The following is a 6,000-nucleotide window of genomic DNA, read 5'->3' as shown; positions in this document are numbered from 1 at the left end:
CCAGCACCCATCCAATCATTCTTCCTCCAGAAAAAATCACTCCATTGCTCAAACTCATGTTCTTGCTCATCTTGCTGCCATTTTCGATGTCCTGCTCAAAGCCCATTCACAAAACTGCTTTGGGGGATTGATCTTCGGTATGTGACTCCTCCAATGGTCCAAGTAGTTTTTGTTCTAGTGCTTTATTTATTGCAAATTCTTGCTGCTTTGGTGACCCTGTTCTTGAATTTGCATGTCAAATTTATATGGTCCAAAGTAGTTTTGATGCATGATTTAGCTTCTAGGCACTTGTAGGAGTAGTTGCTATCAATTTTGTTGAGTTTGCTTCACTTTTATTTTGAGTTACTAAAAATTTCAGAAATTTTTCAGAGGAAGAAAAATGTCCAGGAAAATGTATCAAGGTGGTTCTTCGAGGAAGCAAGGACCAAGGCCTGCGATTCATGAGCAAGACCTTGAACCACCAAGGGAAGCTCAAGTGAAGCCGTGTGAATGGCCGTCAGATGAATTTATGGATTGTGCAGGTTTCAAGGATGAATTCTATGTGTATGTACAAAATGCCGGCCTTGAGGATTTTTTATCAAACCATTGCTTACAGTATTATTATCTCATCAATTCATTCGTGCGGAGGTTTGAGTTTTCATCCAAACGTAATACTCATACTGTCTTGTTTGATCTTTATGATGAATCTTATACTATGGACCTAGAAGACTTTTGTGATGCAGTAAAATTCCGCAAATGGGGTAGTCTTAGTGAGCCTCGGAAATCTGAATATAATGATTTCCTTGCTAGTATCACTCTTGGAGAAACTAGAAATATCACATAAGCAACCATAGGGAGCATTCACTTTCCTGCCATACATTATTTTGCTCTCTTTATCGGTAGGTGTATTAATGGTAAACATGAGCTTTACCATGTTTGCGTCCCAGACCTTAGTATCCTCAAGTGTGCGGTGTTAGGTGATAAAAGATATAATTTGGGAGCCATTATTGCTAGAAGGTTACACCTTAATTCTAAATATGGAGATTTATTTCGTGGGACTTATGCAACTCGTTTAGCTAACTATTTGAATGTACCTATTAGAAGTTATGATATTGAGTTGCCACCTGCATTTCTGGATTATGAGGCTATGATACGCCACCAGTTTCTTAAGAGGAATGAACAGATCCTCCAATACCGACCAATCTTTGATAGAGGGCGTGTCGTCCTTGTTACTCTTCCTGCTCCTGCTTTCTTTAACTTTCAGGCAAAGGGACGATATTTTATAACTAGAGAGGAGGCAGACGAGTATGAGAGAACAGCTGAGGCTGCTCGCCTCCATGCTGCAGCCCTTCAGGCAGTAGCAGATGCATCTCAGTACAACCCCACCTACAACTTTGGATATCCACCAGGCCAGTGGCCTTAAACCAACTTAGGCCAAAAGCCTAAGCTTGGGGGAGTACGTATTTCTCACCGACATTATATTCATGTTCACACACTCATTTCAGTTGTCGCTGCTCATACTTTTTCATTGTACTATCCATGCTAGTTTTTTCCGCTTTCTTCTTGTGTGTTTGATAAACCTTAAGAAAAACAAAAAAATTAGTTGTAGTTAGTTTACTTTCTATGCATGCTTAGTAGTAATATTAAAAGAAAACCCAAAAAGATTTCATGTTCTTCTTTTTCTTGTTGGGAGCTTTCCCATGTAAATAGTTTTCTCGTTCTTATTTTACTTTATTCAGTGTGTTTCTTTGAAATTCTTTTCTTTTCTTTGGTGGCCGGGAGGAGAAGACCATGATGCAAACGTCGAGTGGCTCTCATATGCATTATTGTTGATCTAACAAAGAGCCCATATTACCTTGTCTTCTCCTTTGAATAAATGTTTGCAGATTCCAGCTTAGTCCAATGCACGTGCACTATTATTATTTATCCACACCATTCGGTCGTGCAAGTGAAAGGCAATAATGACGATATATGATGAAATGATTGAGATGAGGAAAAGCTGGTATGAACTCGACTTATCTTGTTTTTGTAAATATGATTAGTTCATCATTCCTGATTCAGCCTATTATGAATGAAACATGTTTGCAATGACAATTAGAGGTTATAGTTACTCATGTCATGCTTAATTAGCTAGGATTTTATAATGGTTTACCTTGCGTGCCAACATGGAAATTAAAATGGTTGCGATGTAGTATGATAGGATGGTATCGTCCTTTGACTGATTCGAGTGGCTTGACTTGGCACATGTTCACGCATGTAGTTGAAACAAAATCAACATAGCCTCTACGATATTTATGTTCATGGTGATTTATATCCTACTCATGCTTGCATTCAATGTTGGTTAATCTCAATGCATGTTTACGACTATTGTCGCTCTCTAGTTGGTCGCTTCCCAGTCTCTTTCTAGCCTTCACTTGTACAAGCGGGAATACTGCTTGTGCATCCACTTCTATAACCCAAAAGTTGTTCCATATGAGTCCACCATACCTACCTATATACGGTATCTACCTGCCGTTCCAAGTAAATTTGCATGTGTCAAACTCTAAACCTTCAAATAATAATCTGTTTTGTATGCTCAAATCTCTCATGTATCAACTAGGGCTATCAATATCTTCCATGCTAGGTGGGTTATTCTCATGATGACTAGACTCCGCTAATCATTCACGAGAAAATGGCCGGTAACCAGGATGCCCAGTCCCTTGCTCAAAGCAAATCAAATCAAAATAATTGCAAACAAAACTCCCCCAGGATTGTTGTTAGTTGGACGACACCCATTGTTTTGGACCAGCCATGGAGTGTGCTTGTTGGTGGTGGGGGAGTATAAACTTTACCATCTGTTTGGGAACCGCCTATAATGTATGTAGCATGGAAGATACCGAGATCTCTTAGTTGTTATGTTGACAATGAAAGCAGACCACTCAAAATATTATTTATCTCTATTTGAAAACTCGAGCTTTGGCACCTCTACAAATCCCTGCCTCCCTCTGCGAAGGGCCTATCTATTTACTTTTATTGCTGAGTCAGCATCCTCTTATAAAAAGCACTAGTTAGAGAGCACCACTGTCATTTGTATGCAGTGTTATTAATTTATATTGAGTATGACTGTGACTGGATCTCTTTTACCATGCATTACAATGTCTAGTCAGTCCTTGATCTTCAGGGGTGTCTCTGCATTTATGTTTTGCAGTCTCATAAAGGGCTAGCGAGATACCATCTTGTTATATCATATCATGATTGTTTTGAGATTTATTACTATTGCTCGCTAGTTGATTATGCCATTGATATGAGTAAATGTGAGACCTAAATATTATTGTGAATACGGTTAGTTCATGATCTATGCTAAAAACTTGAATACTGGCTTTACATATTTGCAACAAGATCAAACCGAGTTTGTAAAAGTTTTTCTTTATCACTTTCAGTTTGTCAACTGAATTGCTTGAGGACAAGCCAAGGTTTAAGCTTCGGGGAGTTGATACGTCTCCGTCGTATCTACTTTTCCAAACTCTTTTGCCCTTGTTTTGGACTCTAACTCGCATGATTTGAATGGAACTAACCCGGACGGACGCTCTTTTCAGCAGAATTGCCATGGTGTTATTTTTGTGCAGAATAAAAAGTTCTCGGAATGAACCGAAACTTCACGGAGTCAAGTTTTGGAATTAATAAAAAAATATTGGCAAAAGAATCAGCAGTAGGGGTCCACACCGTAGCCACAAGTGTGGGGGGCATGCCCACCCCCCTGGGGAGCGCCCTCCGACCTTGTGAGCCCCTTGGACCTCCATCGACCTCAACTCCAACTCCATATATTCTCTTTCGGGGAGAAAAAAAATCAGAGAGAAGGATTCATCATGTTTTACGATACGGAGCCACCGCCAAGCCGCGTTCTTCCTCGGGAGGGCAGATCTGGAGTCTGTTCGGGGATCCGGAGAGGGGAATCTGTCACCATCGTCATCATCAACCATCCTCCACCACCAATTTCATGATGCTCACCGTCGTGCGTGAGTAATTCCATCGTAGGCTTGCTGGACTGTGATGGTTTGGATGGGATTTACCATGTAATCGAGTTAGTTTTGTTAGGGTTTGATCCCTAGTATCCACTATGTTCTGAGATTGATGTTGCTATGACTTTGCTATGCTTAATGTTTGTCACCAGGGCCCGAGTGCCATGATTTCAGATCTGAACCTATTATGTTTTCATGAATATATTTGTGTTCTTGATCTGATGTTACAAGTTATAGTCACCTACTACATGTTATGATCCGGCAACCCTGGAGTGACAATAGTCGGGACCACTCCCGGTAATGACCGTAGTTTGAGGAGTTCATGTATTCATGAAGTGCTAATGTTTTGGTCCGACACTATATTAAAAGGATGCCTTAATATCCCTTAGTTTCCAATAGGACCCCGCTGCCACGGGAGGGTAGGACAAAAGGTGTCATGCGTGTTCTTTTCCATAAGCACGTATGAGTATATTCGGAATACATGCCTACATTATATTGATGAACTGGGGCTAGTTCTGTGTCACCCTATGGTATAACTGTTGCATGATGAATGCCATCCGACATAATCCCCCATCATGGATCCATTGCCTACGAGCTTTTCACATATTGATCTTTGCTTAGTTACTTTTCCGTTGCCACTGTTACAACTGCTAAAAAACTGCTACTGTTACTTCTGCCACTGTTATCGTTACTTCCATACTACTTTGCTACTAAATACTTTGCTGCAGATATTAAGTCCTTCAGGTGTGGTTGATTTGACAACTCAGCTGCTAATACTCGAGAATATTCTTTGGCTCCCCTTGTGTAGTCGTTGGGCATTGAGTCTGACTCAACTTCACACCTTGCAAAATAGGCGAGAACCCCTTCTTGGACTGATCCATTTTGAACTTCTTCAAAATCTTATCAAGGTAAGTGCTTTGTGAAAGTCCTATCAAGCGTCTTTATCTATCTCTATAGACCTTGATGCCTAATATGAAAGCAGCTTCTCCTAGGTCCTTCATTGAAAAACTCTTGTTCAAATATTCCTTCACATTTTCCAAAAGTTCTATATTATTTCCAATCAGCAATATGCCATCCACATATAATATTAGAAACGTTATAGAGCTCCCACTCACTTTATTGTAAATACAAGATTCTCCAAAAACTTGTATAAACCCAAATGCTTTGATCACCTCATTAAAGCGAACATTCCAACTCCGAGATGCTTGCACCAGTCCATAAATGGATCGTCGGAGTTTGCACACTTTGTTAGCATTCTCTGGATCGACAAAACCGCCTGGTTGCATCATATACAACTATTCCTTAAGGATACCATTAAGGAACGCTACTTTGACATCCATCTACCAGATTTCATAATCAAAAAATGTAGCTATTGCTAACATGATTCTGATGGACTTAAGCATCAAGTCTCATCGTAGTCAACTCCTTGAACTTGTGTAAACCCCTTTGCCACAAGTTGAGCTTTATAGACGGTGACATTACCGTCCGCATCCATCTTCTTCTTGAAGATCCATTTATTCTGAATGGCATTTCGCCCTTCAGGTAATACTTCCAAAGTCCATACTTTGTTTTCATACTTGGATCCCATCTCGGATTTCATGGCCTCTAACCATTTTTCGGAATCCAGGCCCACCACTGCTTCTACATAGCTCGTAGGTTCATCGTTGTCCAACAACATGACATCTAATACAGGGTTGTTGTACCACTCAGGAGCTGTACGCACCCTTTATTTTTTTGACAAAAAGACTGTAAGGGAACCCCCTACAGTATAATTGGTGCAACAAACCCAAACTGCAAGTACCATGCCTTGAACCTGGGTGGGTGGGAAGGCATCAACCCCTTCCCACCACTAGGCTATGCCTTAGCTGTACGTACCCTTGTCGACCTACGAGGTTCGATAGTAACTTGATCCGAAACTTCATGATCACTATCATTGATTTCCTCTTCAAGTGACGTAGGTGTCACAAAAACATCTTTCTGTGCTTCTCTACTCACTGGTTGAGTTAGAGGTTCAACAACCTCA

This window comes from Triticum dicoccoides, chromosome 7A (genome assembly GCF_002162155.2).
Source record: "Triticum dicoccoides isolate Atlit2015 ecotype Zavitan chromosome 7A, WEW_v2.0, whole genome shotgun sequence".
NCBI classification, from domain to species: domain Eukaryota; kingdom Viridiplantae; phylum Streptophyta; class Magnoliopsida; order Poales; family Poaceae; genus Triticum; species Triticum dicoccoides.
The sequence above is the reverse complement of the archived record's forward strand: the minus strand, read 5'-3'. Positions refer to the sequence as shown.